Source organism: Rousettus aegyptiacus, unplaced genomic scaffold (genome assembly GCF_014176215.1).
Source record: "Rousettus aegyptiacus isolate mRouAeg1 unplaced genomic scaffold, mRouAeg1.p scaffold_m13_p_5, whole genome shotgun sequence".
NCBI lineage: Eukaryota > Metazoa > Chordata > Mammalia > Chiroptera > Pteropodidae > Rousettus > Rousettus aegyptiacus.
In genome coordinates, this window is record NW_023416308.1 from 21,478,359 (window position 1) to 21,498,924 (window position 20,566).

The 20,566-nt window shown below is 43.0% G+C and overlaps 1 long non-coding RNA gene across 1 annotated transcript in view; it reads right to left on the reverse strand.

Moving 5' to 3' along the window:
• Positions 1–880: 880 nt before the first annotated feature.
• Positions 881–20,566, reverse strand: part of LOC107518367 — a 29,730-nt gene continuing 10,044 nt past the window's right edge. The window contains exons 3-4 of the long non-coding RNA XR_004951075.1: positions 9,980–10,123; positions 881–1,135 (exon numbers count right to left, since the gene is read on the reverse strand). This is a non-coding gene — a long non-coding RNA (uncharacterized LOC107518367). The remainder of the gene's footprint in view (positions 1,136–9,979; positions 10,124–20,566) is intronic.

Consider the following 20,566-nt stretch of genomic DNA (forward strand, 5'->3'; position numbering starts at 1 on the left):
TTTATGATTTAAGCTACTTTTAGGGGTTTCCACCCCCCCCCCCCACACCACCACTTGCCACAGGATTCTTGGTTGCAAGTAACAAAAACCTTTTCAATCTAGTTGATTTGGAAAATGGAGGATCGTCGTAAGGATACTCAGAGAACTCAAAGGTAAGATGTGGATGGATTATGAGAATCATCTCTGAATTGTCTTTCTGTTGGCTTCCTTCTGCTCTCTCCCTACAGACCACTCTCCTCAGCGTCCAAGCCTATGTCACAGTGCAGTGTTACCCATTCCAGATCTTTCCAGATCTTCACCTGCTCCACCTCAGGGATCTGCAAGACTGAGGCTGGAACCTCTTGGTCTCCATTCCAAGTTCCCAATCAAGGCACAGATTGACTCAGTGTGGCTCAAGTGCCCATGCCTGACTTAATCAACCATAGCCAGGATTGGGTCATGTGCCCGGGCATGGCTCCCAGGAGACTGCCATGGAGCAACATGGGTGGGAAGGTGGCCAATTCCTAAGATGGGAATGGAGACGCCCAGCAGACAAAAAAAAAAAAAAAAGTCCACTGTTAGTTCCAGAAAGATTACACATCCAAATTCAAAAGCATTTACTTATGTGTGGTTGAATTGTCAATTTTTTCTTATTTATGCTCATCTGCATTTTCTCACTTCCCTACAATAAGCATGTAAAAGAAACCAGCAAGACTTGGCTGTGCCGTTTACCTCACCTCAGCTGTGTGACCTCACCTTTTTCAACCTCTGTTCCCTCATCTCTGAAAATGAGCATCTTCTTCCCTGTTTCAGCAGGTTGCAGGAAGGATTCAAGGGGATAAATGAGGTCACCAGCTTGACATTCTATAGACTGGGAGGTGTTTATATGTTTGTGTTTATATGCTGAATATGTGTTTCTCTTGTCTCCCCTGCTTGACTGTTAGCCCCCAAGGATCAAGCACCAATCTGCATTTTCCCCTCAGTGTTTCTACCAGATTGAAGTATCCTCCCAAAATTCACATCCACCCAGAATCTGTGAAGATGACTTTATTTGAAAATAGGGTCTTTGCCAATGTTACCAAGTTAAAAGGAGGTCATGCTGGATTAGGGTGAGTCCAAAATCCAATGACCAGTGTCCTTATATGGAGAGGGAGATCTAGAAACACAAACACACAGTAAAGAAGTCAGTCTAACACAGACGCAAAGACTGGACAGATGGTGCCACAAACCAAGGAATTCCCAGGGCCACCTGAAGCTGGAAGAGGGAAGAAAGGATTCTCCCCCCAGAGCCCTTGGAGGGGGCAGGGCCTTGTCAACACCTTGATTTTGGATTTCTAGCTTCTAGAACTGTGAGAAAATAAATTTCTGTTGTTTGAAGCCACCTAGTTTATAGTAATTTGTTAGGACATACCTAGAAAACTAATAGAGTGCTTAACATAGTACCTTGCATATGAGCAATTCTCAGTTAAGTATTTGAGTGAGAATGAATGAATGAATGAATGAGTAAATGAATTAGAAAGAGAGTCTGACAGGCCTTAGCTAAAAAGCTGTACCAGCATCTTTGGCAACCACAGGTAATGTTCAATTACATCTCCCATCCTGATTCATTCATTCATTCATTCATTCATCTATCATTCATATTTATTGAGTTCCTGATTTGGGCGCGATGCTAGGCACTGAATAGCAATCCTATTTTAACTAGAGCAAGGATTTGGGAACTGGTCTCTGTTCCCAATCTCCACCTCCCCACACACCTGTATTTTGATCGATGACTCCCCAGAAACCACCCAACCATGCACATACAATAAAAGGAGAGAAGAAAATTTAATAAGATTCCAAATTGCCTTCCCTTGAATTCAAATTGCCTCATATATTATGTTCACTATAACTACTGTAGTCCCTATTTTTTCTCAATCCCCCCCGTCTTTTCTAATATAAGACAAGTTCTCGTGTTAATGAATTCTAGATTTTCATTTAATAAATGTTGCATAGGAAGCTTCATTATTTGCAACTTCATCAATCTAAAGCAGACACATAAATGCCCCCTTTCTAAGTCCCTGGGATCAATAGAGCATGATTCTCACGTTCTTGGGCCCTACGCACTGCCACCAAGAAGAATTCAGTAATTGAAACGACCTTATAAATCAATACAGCCAAATTGAAAACTCCAAGAGAACTCCACATCATTCATTGAGGTGCTTGTTAAGACTCCTCTTTACTTTCAGAGGGAAAAAAGAAACATCACTAGGAAAAGGTTTGAGATGGGGGCAAAGAAAACAGATATTTCTATTTAATTCTAATCACTCTGCAGAACTGGTGGAACTTCTACTTAGCATTTGGACTTAATTTAGTTTTGATCAGTTGTCCTGATGATGATGATGATGATGATGATTGATGATGATGATGATGATGATTGATGATGATGATGATGATGATTGCCTTTGCCTCTATTCCAACATAATATCTCTCCCCTCCAGACCATGTAGGGATGGTTTTCGAGTCTTCCTCAGGGAGAAGAAGACAGAATTCCAATGTGCATCCATTAAGCCTGCCATATTACAGGTACTCAATAAGTGTTGTGGATTTCAGTTGAATTGCATTGAACCAGGTGACCACTAGGATGGGATAGAACCCCTTTCTCTCTGTTCCCCCACACACTTCCCTTGCCTGACAATTATCTACCATGGCTACAAGAGTTTAACTAAATTTATGTTGAATGTTCACAGCACAGTTGACGTTGTTTTCTTTTTCCTCCCATTTGCTTACTGATTGCAATAATAAAATCAGCTTCAGTAGTTGTAAACTGCCCATCCTGCAGGGAGAGGAATAATCTGTCAGTTGATGGCAGCACCTAGATGTTTGGATGTTTCAGAGATGCTTCAAACGCAACTTGCACAAACCTAAATTGATCATCTGCATCTCCACTCTGGATCCCCCACCCCAATGTGCTTCCCTTCCTGTATCCATGCATGCATTTATCCACAGAGTTGAATAGTTCCTCTGCCTCCCTCTACATCCAATCCCTGGCCAAGTGCCCTTCTCCACTCTCCTTCTTATATATCTCTGGACTCTTTCCATCTTCGTTACCAGCTTGATGCCACACCAGCCCCTGGGATCTTCCTACACTGCATATCTGATTATGTCGCATGCCTATTTTAAAATCCTTCTATGGTTTTCTATTGATTTTGAATTAAGGATAAATTCTTCACACTTCATAAAGTGAAAAAAGGTCTGGCCCCCATGCATCTTTTCTGCCTCGTGTTGTTCCACAACCCCTCCCCCGAATCTTGCTCTCTCCGCTGCAGCCTCACTCTCCTCAGACAGCTCTTTCCTGCCTCAGAGACTTTGCACCCACTGTTCCCGATAGCTAAAAAGCCCTTCCTTCCACACTTCTACTTACTAAGTCCTACTCCTCCTGTGAGTCTCTGTTTCATTGTTCCCTCCTCGAAGAGTTCATTATATGTTCTCAAAGATCCCTTTTTATTTTTTATTTTTTTGTAACACTTATCACAAGTATAAGTACATAACTTTGTGCATGACCATCTGGGACCCTCTTCTCCATTTCTTCTTCTAGCACCAGACCCTGCCCCCTGACCACTGTGATTGATGGCTCTTGACATGGGCATTTGATGCAACCTGAGCCAATCAGAACCTCCTCTGGGGTTTTCTCTCTGGAGGAGCTGGAGGATAAGAACCTTTCTCCTCTGGTTGTTCAGCTCCTCTTTTATGAAATTTCTTTTTCACTCATTTCCACAAGATTATGGAGGGAGCAGCCATATTATAACATGACCCTGCCTCTGATCACGGTTGATGAAACTGGGTGAAATTTGATCCAAGAAAGACTAATTAGTCTTGTAGTGGTTTAACTATATATCTACAAGTTCTTTGATACCCCTTCAAAGGGTGAAGGCTAATCTCTATCCCCTTGAATGTGGGCTGGACTTAGTGCCTTGCTTTTAATGAATCGAACAAAAGTATATGACTTTTAAGACTGGTCATAAAAAAGATAGTTTCTGCCTAATGCATGATAGTGTCTATACAGTGTGACTTTAGACAAGCCACTTAATCTTTCTGTCTTAATTTCTCTTAAATAGGAATTAGAAGGCCTTCTCAACAGAGTTGTTATAATTATTAAATTCAATGACATCTATAAAGCACAATGTTCAGCCACATGGAAGTCTATCAAGATCCTTACTGCTACAAGTACATAAAACTCCTCTCAACCTGTAATATATAATTGGAAATCGCAAGGCCACTCTTTATCTCTAATTCTCTTGATCCTTACTTCTTCATTGACTTCATCCACAAAAAGGCTTTCTTTATAAAAGCAATATAGTTGCAGCAGTTCCAGACTTCTTGTTTAAAACCCACACAATCCACTAAAGAGGATTATCTTCCTTCCAAAATCACAAGCAAGAGTCCTGATATTCACGCTGATTGGACTGACTTAACTCACATGCCTACCCGTGAACCAACCAGTGTCCACAGAAATGAAACGTGCTGATTAAGTTAAGCCAATCAAAATCCATCCCCAGTAGTTGGGGCTGGAGTCAGTCTCCCAGGAGCTAAAGGAAAGTGGAATGAAAATCAGGTACTGTAGGGAATAGGGTAAGAGGGAATGGATGCTGTAGGCCAGGGTTAACTGGCATGCCAGATTCAGCTCTCTGCCTGTTTTTATAAATAAAGTTTTATTGGAACACACTCATACTCATTGATCTACACTGTCTAAGGCTGCTTTTGTGTTACAACAGGAGGTTTGAGCAGTTGCCACAGAGATCATATGGCCTGCAAAACCTAAAATATTTACTCTCAGATTCTTTACAGAAAAATATTCAGACCCCTGCATGTAGGCAAACACACAAATCCCATTGCAATAGTACTCAAAAGCACAATTTCTTTCCATCTCTCTATCCCTTCTCTATTGAGTGACACCATGACAAACCAGCAGAGCAGGCATCTGTATGCAGAAGAATCTTCCCAGGGTCTATCAACTCCCACTCCATTGCCTATAACTAAACACAAAGCCTGTGAATTCACATCAGGCAGAGGATTGAGTTGGGAAGAGCTTTCACGGCTACTGGAGCATATGGGCTCTGACTCCATTACCCACTGCAGAACTTCACCATTCAGAGATCAATGACATGCAGGCTAGATGATGTTAGCAGTCCAGGGGTTGCGGATACCGATTTTTCCTCTGTGATAAATGGGGAGCAATCTCCAGGAGCTCTAGCCTGGAAGACAGCCCTAGTTAAATTACTTTATTGCCCAGCTGAGAGATGGCTAGCTTGGAGAAAATGTACTCAGGCAGCATGCTAACTAGAGTGAGCTGATCAGCACACAGTTGCCTGCCCCTGCCCTTCCTCAGAGCAATTCACTCTCCCTCCTCCTTCCATCGACGAGCAGAACTCCACCCTGGGATTGACCTATGGAAGCCGTGCTCCCTGCCACTTCCATTGTAAAGAAGACTGGGGGTCTGCTACAATATGCTAACCTTACATGCACATGTCCAGCAGTATCATTGCTTGCAAGCTTGTCAAGTGGCAGAGAATTTGTACATGATGGTGTTCTTGCAGACACTTGAAATACTGGTATATCAAGCTTAAAAGAAAACACTAGTGCAGCAGATAAGAGCACAGGCAATGGAAAGAGGAAGAACGGAGTTCAAATCCTAGCTCTTCAATTCTCTACTTATCAGGTGCACGTGTCTCAGTTTGAGATTCCTCAGAAACTTACTCTGAGACAAGTGTTCTAATGCAAGTAGCTGATTTAGAAGGCAACCTCATGAAGCACCAGCAAGGGACTTAGGAAGAAAAGGAGCCAATGCAGGGTATGTATAAGGAAGCTATCAAGGTAGCTGAAATCTGTCAGGAACCTCTAGGAACCAGTGTTGAATACTGCCCCTATGATAACTCATCCAAGGGCAAGGGAGCTGGGGTACTTATACACCAACTACTCTGTCACTATTCAAGGGATGCCCCCAAAGGCATTATCTCCCTGGCACATCTGGCTTGCTGAGTATGGGGACTCTGGTCATCACTGAGAGTGTTCTCAAAGGCAAAAAACTGCAGATTTGCAGGGTTGGAAGTCCATGGACCCTGAAATAGTAAGATCCAAGCAAGTAAGTGTGGAGGAGTACCAACAACATATGCTATACAGCAAGTAACCTAATCTCTTTGAGATTCATTTTCCTCATCTATAAAATATAATAATGTCTAATATTGTGGGGTTGCTTTGAGGGTAAAGGCAATGCCTTAAGTTAAAATATTCAACACAGTGCCTGGCACTAGTACAACTCTATAACTGATAGCTCTATTTAAAAGACCCAGCTTGTAAAATCAAATATGCAATGAATGCCATGCTCGTTTTTTTTTTTCCTATTATTAGAAACTTTTTTTTCCCTGATGAACTTTTTTTTAAAATTAAGTTTATTGGGGTAACATTGGTTAATACAAACATAAAATTTGTACATTATCGTTTTACATCTGCATATTCTATTGTGTTCACCACCCAAAGTCCGGTTTTCTTCAGCTACCATATATTTGATCTCCTTTACCCACTTCACTCTCCCTCTAACCCCCTTTAATAGATTCCCTTTACCCTGCCATGCTCATTTTTAAAAATCTACTCTGAGCCTCCAACCTACAGAGTTGGCGAGGAATTCAATCTCCACATTTTGGGGTGGTCCTTCCACCTCTCCAAAGTCACACTGGAATCTGAGAGGCTTAATATCTGGCTCAGGTAACAAGGATAGGCCTTCAATCTCCCATGTCCTCACTGGTGGGTGACCATCTAACTCTACAGAATCATTTAAGTTTGGACATAGGAATCTTTGTAGAGGCTGAGAGCCCCAATATCCAGGATCCAATGTACCTCAGCCATTTCCCACTTTTCCATCCCAGTACCAGTGGGTCTCCATCCATCTCCCCAGGATCCTGTGAGAGGGTGAATCATAGCACCTGCAGTGTTCCAACCAATTTCCTTCTGGTATTAAGAAATCTCCCTCCACTCGCACTGCTTCTGCCTTTTCCCTGCTCCTCAAAGTCACTTATCTCCCTATCTTCCCCTCTGAGACATCGGCCAAGGTTGCAAACTGAAGGACAAACAGAATGGAGCAAGTTCCCTCCTTGAGACTACAGAATGCCTCATAAAGGGGTTCTGAGCATCTGGGCTGCCAGAATCATCTGGGTGCACATCATTAACTTTTGAATGGTGACATTCTGTAATAGGCAAAGGAATTAGAGCCCTGCACTCTCCTACAGCATCCCTGAAAACACTCATCAACCCAGTCCTCTGCCAGATGTGAATTCACAGGCTTTGTATGTAGGTCACTGGATATGGAGTTGGTTTTGAACCTCCCTGGGAGAATCCTGCCTGCAGATGACTGTTCTTCCAGTTTGTCATGATGTCTAACAAGACAAAAAAGGGAAGAGAAAGGGAAACAAACATTAATTGAGTACCAAAATGGTGGGCATCACATGTCTGCCTACCTAGCAGCCATTCTCTTTTCCCCTTTCCTAATAGGATCCAGTACAGAGAAGGATTTATAAATAACTCCCAATAATTCTGATTCTTCTCCTGTGGAAAAACAAAACACAAATTAATACCTCAATGAATTTCCTGACACATACTCACAAGACAGCATCGAGATTTGGCCCTTTTCTTTCTTTTTCTTCCTTCCTTCCTTCCTTCCTTCCTTCCTTCCTTCCTTCCTTCCTTCCTTCCTTCCTTCCTTTCTTTCTTTCTTTCTTTCTTTCTTTCTTTCTTTCTTTTTCTTTCTTTTTTTAAATATCTGTATTGACTCCATTCTCAGGTAGGTGTTCCCCTCAGCTGACTGACAGCAGTTCCTTGCTCACATCCCAGAAGCTAGGGATCCCAGAAGAAAAAGAATGCCTCTATATCAGTATCTCTCTTGGAAGTCCTGGAATTCACTCTGATTTGACCAGTTCTGTGAGTTACCTGAACCAATCATTGTGTTGGGGATGCAATAAGTGTTCTGATTGGCCAGGCCTAATGTTGTCTATCCAGGGAGCCTGGAAAGGGGCTAATCTAACCCCCTTGAATCAGAGCAGGGATGGCTCCCTACAATAAAACAGAATGATGTTACCAGAAGAGGGAAAATGTATCCCAGGCACGCATGCATAGCTGATGCTCCTGCAGGATCTCCAGCTGTCATCTGATTCTCAAGGGATCCATGATCCCAAAAATAGTCATTTGGGTTTTTTTACTCTTTTTAATGTCGAAGTCATACACACTCATTGTAATAATTGCTTTTATTTTATAGACAAAGAAACTGAGGTTCAGAACAGTTGAGTAATACCCAAACTTTTAGTCTGTCCGATTCTAAAGTAGAGGAGATCCTTAAGCAGCTGAGTGGATCTCATCACTGTCTTTTCTTTTCTTACAGTCCCAGGGGTCATTTTTAGGATTGTCCAAACCCTTGTACTGTACAGTAGTCCCCTCTTATCCACAGTTTCAGTTACCTGCAATCAACCATGGTCTGAAAATATTAAACAGAAAGTCCCAGAAATAAACAATTCGCAAGTTCTAAATTGCACATCATTCTGAGTAGCATGATGAAATCTCATGCTGTCCTGCTCCATCCCACCTGCGATGTGAATTATTCCTTTATCCAGCATATCCATGCTGTATATGCTACCCACCTGTTACTCACTTAGTAGCTATCCTGGTTATCAGATTGGTTATGGCGGGTGAGAAGAAAAAGACCATATTCACATAACTTTTATTATAATATATTGTTATAATTGTTCTATTTTATTATTAGTTATTGTAGTTAATCTTTTACTGTGCCTAATTTATAAATTAAACTTTATTATAGGTACATACATGTTTTGGGCATCCACTGGGGTCTCAAAACATATCCCTCACAGATAAAAGGATGACTACTGTATACATAAAGCAAAGGAACCAGAGTTCCTCACTCCCACATCCCAGGGAAAGCAAACTCCAGCAGCCCATTTGCAGCCACCTGGAAGGGGAACTGATCACCAAACCAGTAATTCTGTGTTGGATAACGGAGTCACCTGGGCACTTGTTAAAAAGGTGGAATCCACAAATGAACAGGACAAACAAACAGAGACTCATGGACATGGACTATAAACTAGTGGTTAACAGAGAGTAGGGGGTGGGAGAGAAGAAGGTAGATAGAAGGTTAAAGGGGGTCAAATATAGAGGAGTAGGGAGAGGGTGAAGTGGGTAAAGAGGATCAAATATATGATAGCTGAAGGACTTTAGGTGGTAAGCACACAATAGAATATACAGATGTCAAATTATAATGTACACCTGAAAGTTATATAATTGTATTAACTAATGTTATCCCAATAAACTTAAAAAAAAAATCAATCCCTGAGCTCTCCTTCACACACCTATGAAGTCATAATCTGCCAGACTGTGTCATCCAGCCTCCAGGATGGTCCCCAATGATTCCTGCCTCCCACCGTATCCCTGGTAGCTGCACCCTTGTGTATATAGGCCCCTTCCACCGTGAATAGGCCTGACCAATTGTCTTAGGCAGGTCAGGCTGCTCTATCAAAAATACCATAGACTGGGTGACTTAAACAACAAATATTTATTTCTCACAGTTCTAGAGGCTAGGAAGTCCAAGATCAAGGTGCCAGGGTTCATTTCCTGGTTTATAGATGGCTGTCTTTTTGCTATGTCTTCACAGGGCAGAAAGGGGTAAGGGAGTTGTCTGGGGTTTCTTTTATTTACTAATCCCATTCATGAGGGCTCCACCCTCATGACCTAATGACCTCCCAAAGGCCCCATCTTCTAATATCATCACCCTCTGGCCCTCAATCCCCAACTCTAGTGAGCAAGTGCTAGGATGAGAACACACACCCCATCTCCCAAGAGCAAACAAGAACATTCGGAGCTGGAGCAAGCTAACTTCAAGTTTGGAAACAGATTTTTCTCCAGCTCTGCAGGGGCACGTTCTGCCAACACACACAGTTTGCATTAGGTTCTCTTTAGAATACTTAACGGCTCCATCTGCAACTTCGGCATTTGGGCTTTCAGAGCTTCCCCGAGAACTGCGAATAGATCATTTTTCTTGTTTTCTGTGTATCCAGTGCTCACACCCAGAATCAAGGGATGGTCTTTCTCAAAGGTAAATTTCAGTCTCCTTCTGGAAAGCAGAAAATGCATGGAATGTATTAAATGAGGGTTTTCCAAGCTTTGAAAAAAAAAAGTGCAAGTTGACTCCACTCTAGGAACACTGTTAAATATGAATTTATATTTTTCATTTATCAACAATATTTACTGAGCATCTAATACATGCCAGACAGTCTTCTAGGCCCTGAGGACACAGCGGTGGAGAAAGCAAACCAGGGTTCTATAGGGATTACATTCTAGTGCCTATATGCATGGAAAAAAAGCCTAAGAATATTTAATGGTTATCCTGAGGACTGTGATAATGACGGATTTTTATTTTTTTATATTTTGTTGATTGAAAATTTTCTGTTTAGTAAAATATCATGGTTCAGAAGAATATTTATAGCTGTGGCTGTATGCTCACAATATATTTATTGTTACATGAAAAGAACTGACTATAGAAGAATGTGCTAAGTATGCTGTTTTTGACAAATATATGTATGGGGAGGTGTGTGTGATGCTAGTGGTAACTTTTGACTGGAGAACTTATAAAGGAATTTGTTATTTAATGTTTTTTGTGCCTTTCTGTGTTTTCCAAGTGTTATGCATCGGGCACATAACCTTTATAAATAGGAAGAAACTGTGATGTAATAACTGGAACTGTTACCTAGCCCTAAGTTATTCTATCTGTTGGCCTATTAGAATACCAGAAATTTCTCTATTAGAGTCGTTCATTTGAATAAGCGTTGTGTGCATGGAGGCTCTAGTTGAAACACTGAAGAGGAATAGCAGACTGGTCTTTCATCATCTGTGAAATGGAAATGTAAGCAAGGGGATCAAAAAACGAACTGTTGCATTGGAGAGAGGGGCGTCCTCCTGGTTCGGTGCACGTGAACAGAGAGGGAAGATGATGGGGGCGTCCAGGTCAGTGAGGGGAAGTGGGAAGGTGGCAACTAACAGAGAGGTGGGAAAAGGGAAGACGCCCTTCCACGTCCCTCCACCTACCCTGACCAATGCCCAGAAATCATCCTGGAGGCCAAGTCAGAGTTGTTGAACACTAATGAACAACATGTTAGCTGAGAGGGAAAGGAAACCTATCTGTAAGAGGTTCTGTCCATAGAGAACAACCCTTCCCAAGTTTCAGAAGCTCCATGTGGGCTAACATCACTCTCCCCATCAGAGCCGCCAGAGCTGAATGTCACAGCAGCACCCAAGGACTCACTCGCCCTGTCTCTCTCGCTGTAGCACCTGCATGTTTTCATCCATTGCCCTGTTTTGTGCCATCTGACAGGAGATCAGAGCATCCTCAGAACCACAGCAGAGGGAGGGGACATGCCAGCCTGCAAAGAGAGGAACACTTCCTGACAGAATCCTAGCACACTTCTATTTTACTGCTTTCTACACTCTGGATGTTCAATGCCACCTGAACTCAAGTCATTCTCAAAGTCTTCTTCTGCCAGGACACTATGATCATGCATATTTAGGGGTGGGGGTGGGGGAGTCATTTAGCCAACATCACTTAAGACAGTAGCAGAGACAAGGCAATGACCCAGATCTCTGACTTCACTTCACTCCAAGGGTCCATTACAGCTCATTCCTCCTGCCCTCCCATGAATCTGAGGCACAGTAATATTAATCATCATAAAAAGGTTAATGAGATAGAATTAGATCTAAATTGAGACAGACAAGTTCAAGTCTATCACCCTTACCCCAATCCAAGCTGTCAGCAAGTTCTATTAGCTCTTCCTCCAAAATATATTGAGAATCCAAAGTGGACGAGGTCTACTTTGTTCGTGTGCCAAGTACATAGTAGGTGCACAATACATAGTAGGTGTACAAGTACATAGTAGGTGCACAATGTCTGAGAAGAAAAGAAGGGAGAAAGGTAGAAGGGAGAAAGAGAGAGAAAAGGAGACCCATGTGGGCTCCTCAGGGTAACATCTATGCCATGGCACCAAACACTCAAGAGCTGGCTAACCAACAAGCCAGCAGGCCCTTCCTTTCAACTGAGGCCACCATGTTCCAAGGTGCCAGGATCTCTTCAGCCACCTCTTCCCTGCCCTCCTTCGACTCTTGCTGCTCCACTGGTGTTCCCACGAAGCAGCTGGAGTCCTCTCCTTAAAATACAAATTGGATCATGTGTCTCTCCCTGGTTTAGAGTCTCCAGCAAATGACTTCTAGATGCACTTAAAATAAAACCTCTGTTTCTCACTCCAATCTACAAGAGAACACATGATCTGTCTGCCTTTCAGACCTCTTCTCCTGCAGCACTCCCCTTACTAACCCTGACTTTCTTTTTGTTTCTGGAAAAGCTCTAGCTCTCCCCTCACCCCACCCCATGGCCTCTGCATTTGCTATACCCTCTCCCTGAAATTCTCAGCCCCTAAGTGTCTGCAGTCAGCTCCTTCTCCCCCTTCAGGTCTCAATTCAGATGTCACTTCTTCCAAAAGGTCCTCCCTGGGCCCATCTAAAATCCCCTAGTCATTCCCATCTCATTAGCTATGTTACCGTTTCAGAGAAATTATCACTATCTGAAATTAACGTGGTCACCTATCTGTTCATTCATTGATTATCTGTCTTCCCAAACCATGATACACACACTACCGGGGTAAGGACCAGGTCTCTTTTGTTCAAATGCCAAGTACACAGTAGGTGCTCAATAAATATCTAAGATTAAAAGAAAGGAAGAAGTTGGAACAGGGAGACAGAGACTTGAAGCCAGTCCCAGCCCTCTGTCAATGCCACCACAGTGGGTGTTGTTTGTCACTTGACTTGGGCCTCCAGGGAATATGGTCATGGTGTGCCCAGAAGAGCCAGGTCCTCTAATAAGGTGTATGAGGACTCACCAGCCATTTTCTTTTTGAAGCCTGTAACGCCATTGCAAATACTTCTCTTTGAGTTGGGTTTGTGGCTCTTACCTGACTCTCATTATCAGGCATAACAATAGTAAGACTGAGAAAAATAGCCGACACCTACAGAATTCTGTCTCCCAGAGCTGGGCCCTGTACTAAAATGCTTTCTGTGTCTCATACTGATGACCGCCCTGTAAGGGATGTACCAAGGTTTAGAGGGCCCAGGGTCACAGAGCTCCTCAGCGACTATGCTGAGATTCATACCCAGGCAGGTTGAGTGCAGAGTCGGTGCTTTTAATCAATGCACAGGATTTCTCCTGGCACTGAGGATGCCATGAGGGGAGTGAAGTCTCCAAGAAGCCTACCTGCTGTTTTCTGCCTTGATTTTCTTGACGAAGGAGGTCTTGGGGTACATGGGTGGCCAGATCACAAGCTGGGAAGTCCACACTGAGCTGGGGAGAGGGTCAGTCCCACCCTGTGCCAGAGCCCTTTTCCCCTTGCTCTGCAAAGAACAGGGGCCTAGGTCCAACCAACCATGGCTGGTTCTCCCAAATCCCACTTTCTCCCTCAGGTAAGGAGAAAGTAATATTGATTCTGCAGGCTCCCAGGATGGTAAATTTGCCCGTGTCAGGCTGGCTCTGCCAGCTGAGGAGAAAACAAACCACTCCGAGCACCTAAATCTAATAAACCTGGGAGAAGTGGCAGCAAAGATTGCTGCTGGGAGGGAGGGGAGGGAGGGCAGGGGCCAGGAGAGATTTATGGGGCACCAGCAGGAGAGAAATGGGAGTGGTTGAGCCCATTCTTCTGTCAACCCCAGATTTATACACTCCAGGTCTAGTTCACTGTCCCCACAGGACTTTGGGGAACTTTCGACCTCTCCTCCTAGCCTTAGGGAGGTTATTCACACATGGAGAGGAGTTAGGTGTCAATGTATCATTGTGAGTGTGCCTGTGTGTGCTTGGGTATGTGTGTGTGAATTGTGTGTCTTTGTATACACAACTTCTGTGTGTTTGTATATCGTTGTGTATGCATGCAATTTTGTCTTTGTCTTTGACTATATCTTTTAGATATATGATATCAACATTCCATTCAAATAGCCTTTGGGGAGTTTACCACAAGATCCACACAATTCACACACACATACCCCTCCCCTACTGAATGTCATCAAACCTCATTTTCTCTTTCCAAATGTCAAGGCACCCTCTCCCCTGCTGGCCACAGAGAAAATCTTGGAAGTGGTCTTAGGTTATATTCAGGGATAAATGAAGATTTGTAATTGTGACAAGTAGATGAAATGGTGGTCCCAAGCCCCTACCTGATGAATACTCCCCACTCTTGCAAGTCAGTTCTTATTTATGGCAAATGTTTTTAAATTCTATGTCTGTAATCAGTTTTTTTTTTTTTGCAATATGTGCAGCTCTTATATTGTCTCTTCCTCTGCTTTCATGAACTAGAATCTATACAATGAGATGGCAACATCACAAAAATCAAAGCAGCCTGAGTCCTTGAGTCATTGCACGGAGGACCACCACCCTAGATGGTCTGACCCTCATCAGAATTTTCATAGGAGAAATAAAGCTTTGCTGTATTAAGCCACAAAGATTTCTGAGTTTGCTTCTTACTGCAGCATTAGTGGATTTATCCTGACTAATACAACACCAAAATCATCTTATATATCCCAAGTGGTAGACACAAAAACACAATGGAATACATTGGACTTGACTATTTCTAAGATCCTATTAATCTCTAAGATGTGCAGATCCTAACCTCTTATGATTCTTTCCCCCAGACCACACCACTGGAGTCTCTCTCAAGATAAAATCTTATCATGACTTTGCCACCCAACCCTCCAAAGTGTAAGGAGATACATCTAAGGATGCCATCAGGCCTTCCCAGAATGGCAAAGCACAGAACAGAGCTTTTCGCTGTGACCATGAGCCTTCTATACTTACCACCCACCTTAGGACTCAGCCAACTGCATGTCACCCTATGCTGGACAACCAAAATTAACCCAACCCAAACTCCTTCTTTCCAACATGTCTTTCTATGATCCAAAATCCTCTTGACTAAGGAAGCCACTTTGAAATTAACTATAGCAGGGCCCCAGAAATGCCCTTGGCTTCAAGCAAGCTGAATGCCTTGAGGGGTTTATCCTGGTTCTTGTCCAGTTGAACTGGACACTCATAAACAACTGGAGTGTCAGTCACCTGCATTCAAATCCCAACTCTGGGATTTCCTAGTGGTAAATTTGGACAATCTACTTAGCCTCTCTGGGCCTCATGTTCCTCACCTGTAAAATATGGATAGTAATAGTTCCTACCATAGGATTGTCCTGAGATTATATAGAACATAAAACTGTTTCCCCAAGGTTTTATGAGAGCAGCCTTCATGCAAGCGGAATGGAGAGATGCACCTGTATTCAATTTTTTCCTTCAAAATCTAACAAAGTATCAGTTCTCTTGCCATTGGAATCACTGATTTAGATAAGGGTACTGCCTCCAAAAATAAACTTGACCTGAGAGAATAGCCCTTCAACTCGCTATTGACCTCTAGCTCAGATTGGTTTCTCAGGTGTGTCATTGTTGTTAGGGATGGGAGGGAATGGGACAGAGGACTAGTAGACTTTGAGGAGGAAGAGTAGGAGGAAAGTCAGTGCTTGGAAAAGTCCCAGCCAGGTTTGAGTCGCCCCAAGCTCCAAGAGACAGCATGAAACTAATGTATGAATCTCCACTTGAGGAGCCTGTTTCTTCCTGGATAGAATCCGTAGGATATATTTAGGTCTAAAGTGGCTGTCATAAACTTTAAAGTGTGGTGGATTTGTGAGATGTTATCATTGCCATGATCATTATGACATATCCTTCTCCCCATGAAAGACCTTACAAAACCACCCCCTCTCCCAATGCCCACCCCTCCCCACACACACACACCCACACATTCTCCTTTTGGGAGCCCATACTACATGGCTAGATAAATCAAAAACCAACACTCTTCAATTTCCAGGACTCTCCTGGAATCATTGTTTGTTTTCCAAGAGGGTAGCTTTTAATTCTTGTGTAGGTGAGAGCCTGGCTTTTATTCCCTCTCTCTGCTGTCATGGAAACCAGCGCGCTGGAAACTTGGCATGGAAATAAGAACACGTTTTTCTTCTTTCACCGAGCAGAGAAAAGGCTGGAACAACTTCAGGGCGGGAGGAGAGACCTTACCCTTGTTTGCTCTCCCTTTGTGAAGAAGGCACAGCCTCCCAGACGATGCCAACAGGGGAGATTTCTGCAGAGACCTGGAACTAACTTCAGAACCATGGAAAGCTCCCTACAGGGTTAAAGGTTGAGCAAGGAGGCTGCACCTACTTCTCAACTTCTACAGGAAGCAGAGTACTGAAGGTGGAAACTGCGCTGTGTTTAAGGTTGTGCCAGAACCACTGAGAGAAAATTTCAAGTATCATTTTGTTCACAGTTCCTCAAAATGTGTCCCAACGGCCTTCATCAGAATACTTGGAGCATCATTCCTTTGGACATCTGAACAATTCTCTTTAAGGCAGAGCCCTAAATGTGTGCTTTGACACATTACCCCCACATAATTCCGATGCACACTAAGGTTCGAAGCTAAATGATCTAGAGTCACACCCACATTTTTCCAGGTGGAGAAGATGGGCTAATACACGTGAAATACAAATTTAAACAGAAAGTTGGATCCATAAGCCACATCTCCCAACTCCAAGATTTGTCTAAACCACCCAGCACTGCTTCAGGTCATACCCCAAATCCTACCCTAAGGACCTGTGCTGGTGGCCCCTCAGGAGCACATGAGATGATCATGCCCTGGGTCATTTCTGAGAGTTTTCCTCCATGTTGCAAATTCTTCCTGGGAGAGGCAAATCATCTTACCACCATATTCACATCCCTGGAACCTAACACACAGATACGCAATACATGTTGGCTGAATTAACTAATTAGTTCATGTGCTAATGAATGAATGAACCAGTGCTGCTCAACAATGGAGTACGATGTCTCTTATTGGAGCTATAAGAAAAACTCACATTTATTAAGCAAATACCATATGCTGGTTACAGGGCTAAGAAACTGGAATTTATTGGCTCATTAAATTTGCACAACGATCAGGTGAAATACAAACTATTATCACCCTCAATTCAAAGATGAAAAAATATAGCTTGAAGAGGCTTAGTAATTTACCCAGGGGGCATACAGCTAGTGTGGCAGATCTGGGATTCAAATCCAGGTGTGCTCAATACAAAGGCTGAGTTCCATCTCACCTTCTCTGGGTGTGCCTGGCCTCTGTGCACCAGGAAGAAAGTTAAACAAAATGACATCAGGCTCCTCTGGTCACTAGCCCAAGCCTCTGCTTGGGGATTACCAAAGAAAGGTGTGATTCATTCATTCATTCATTTCTTCATTCTGAAAACATTTGTTGGCCACCTAGTATATGGCAGGCCCAATTTTAGGTACTGGGGTATAGAAGTGAAGATAGACAAGGTCCCTGTGCTAGGTGACAAAGACAATCAATAAGCAATGAACTAAAAATTTGTATTACAGTGTTAGGTAGTAATGCATGTTAACAAGGATAGTGTAAGATAAGGGGATGGAGAGCAACAGGACCTGTTAGGAAACCGCAAAGGGAGCCACCAAAACATGCAGCTGTGTCTGCAGGGACCCCAAACAGCTGTGTCTGCAGGGACCCCAAACAGATGTGTCTGCAGGGACCCCAAACAACTGGCTGAAAAATAACGTGTCAGGCAATCCACCATTTTGCATCAAAACTTCACAACCTTGTGAGTGATTTCCTCCACTGGACTGATCTTACTTTTTCTTTTTTAACACAATCGCCCATGTACAGATAGAAATAGAACCTGAGAGCCAGAGGTTAGGACTCCATTCCCTGGCCTGCGCCTTTCTTCTGGTTAAGACAGCCCTGCTGTGGACAGTGAGGATTGGCAGGAATGCCCACTCAGGTCCCAAAAACAGAGGCTTGTCCACTGAGACTTGGGTTAGCTGGAACCCTCTGGATGAAAGTAACAGAAGCCTTCTAAATCTAATGTTAGGAATAAAAGAGGACTCTGTTATAAGTATACAGAAGAGTTTCAAGGAACAGAGGCATGCCAGGACTCAGGAGAGACCTCGATGAGCAGGCAGAAGGCTCTCAGGATGCTTGATTCCTCTTTACATCTGTCCCTCAGCTGTTTCTCTCTCTACGTATGCTCCTCTCAGTATATGTGACAGAAAACAAGATAGCTGCCTACAGCTCCTGAGTTATATGGTTTTGCTCAAAGGCATCCCTCTGACACTCTCATTCTTCCTAGTCTCACTCCCAAATTCCCAGGGAAAAGTCTCTAATTGGCCCATCTGGGGCTAGGGAATTCCTCTTTGACCAATCATCTCTGGCCAGGAAAAGTGGAACTTCCCTGAACAAATATGGCCACTGAGTACACATCCCAGGGATACTGTACATCACAGGGGTGGGTGGTTTTTTTGGGGGAGGGGGAAGGGAATTAGTGTGAGCTGTGCAGAATTTTGTAAACTCAGCATGACAATGATATATATCCTGGACCCTAAAAACAGAAACAGTTTATACTCTGAGCACTGAACAATTCAGTCAAGGGAGAACTTGGGGTCCATGTGACATGGAAGCCAGTGATGGAGATGAGAGAGTTAAGCCAAACCCATGAACTTTGAAAAGCACCCAACTTCACTCAGTAGTCATTGAAATGGCCTCCATAAAGCTCTGAGGCAAAATTATAGATCATCATTTTAATTGAGTGAAATTGGCTATACATTAATATTCATGATTATTAGAGCAGCTAATTTTCCCCTTTATAGAAAGTGAGTGGGGGATCATTTCAGCTTCTACTTACTTTTCCTCTCTTAGATTTCTGCGGGGGAGATGAAAGACAATAAAAGACCTGGCACTTGGAATCAGCCATCAAATTCTGAACATTGGGTAATAATTAAGAATTTTTAATTGCCTTGCCCTCGTAGAGGGGGCTGGAGAGAAGCATCTTATGAATATCAAAAACACACCTGTGACCTTTTGGGATTGTCCCTTTTGGCTGAGTAAAAGCAGATGATCTAATAAATGAACAAAGCATCCATTCCACTGTCCCATCAATCTACCAAGGATGATAATAACAACAAAAATAACAATAATAATTGCCATCAGAACCCAAGCAGAAATGAGAAGTGTATCTATACAAGGGTAAGAGCACAGGCAGGGTGACAAAGACATCCATGCAAGGTAGAGGGAGCGACAGTAATAGGAGAATTGTTTCTTTGATCAGACAGCTAAACATATTGATAATGGCAGCCATGGGAGAAGAGAGCTACAAATACAAAAAGAAAGAACACCAGAATGAACTCTAGGTGATGGATTAGAATCAGAGGTATCAATGTTTTTATGGTTCTCAACTATAGGAAAAAAATATAAAAATATAGATATAAACATGTCTATATGTGTGTATACACTTATGCACACACATGTGCATGTAAACACATGTGCACACGCACATACATATCCCCTAGCTTTGTTCACTGAGAGTCTCCCAATAGCAATAAACAAACCTAACACTAACATATTTTTTCTAGATATCCTCCACTAAGTTGAATCAGGGCTCCTTTGAGAAATGATTGATTCCAGGAATGGCTCAGGGAAAGTACAAGATGAACCTGGAACATCTTGTGCCAGATAGCAAGGAAGAGCTCAAAGTACAATGGGGTCATATGAAGGGACAAGGAAGGCAACTTGAAGTGGCTCTCACTAGCCAAAAAGAAGGGGATTTGAGCATCAAAATAAATTGTAATAGTATCGAAATGTAACTCACTAAATAAAACAAAGAATGAGTTCATACTTATATAAATAAATGAGTAAAGTGAAAGATTGATGATATTTACATAGTTTCAAAGAATCTCTCCACAAAAATAAGTACTAACAAAGTATTGTACAAAGAGGAAAAGAGTAACTTCACAGCAGAGAAGCCTGGCAGAAACCACCTTAGTCACATGATCAAAGTGACCATCACCGGTAATGGGACAAACAGAAATCACATGTCACCTGACAGGATTCAATGAGGACACAGTATCACTCCTGTGCTATTTCTGCCAATGATACATGACTTGGATCTGCATATGATCTAATTCATACCTTAAGGAAACTCCCCAACTGTGAAGAGAGACTAGATGGGGCAAGAAGACAAAATGTGGGGGCCGAAGAGCTAGTAAGTGGCAGAAGCAGTATCCCCCACTCTCTTGCTGCTTGTAGCAGCCATTCTGGGTGCCGTCCCCAACCCTCCACACTTACCAAGTTGGGAACCCTGCCCCAACTTCCAACCGCTATGCCAGCTCCAGCTTTCTCTGCCTCGCCAGGGCATACCTGGAATTCGGGGTGCCTACACCCGTGAGAGAGCATCCCTCAACAGACTGCTTGTCTGAGTTAGTGGATAAATTCCACCGCTAACTCAAGAAATATTGAGCCAAATGAGCCACTTCGTAGCAGCGTTGTGGAGTCCATCTTACATGTTAAGGTGGGGAGCATATGAGATCTGGGTTCTAACCCCAGTTCTGCCACTTAGTGGGAGACAATGGTGAAGAGCACATAGGCTTCTTACACTGGAGCCAGTA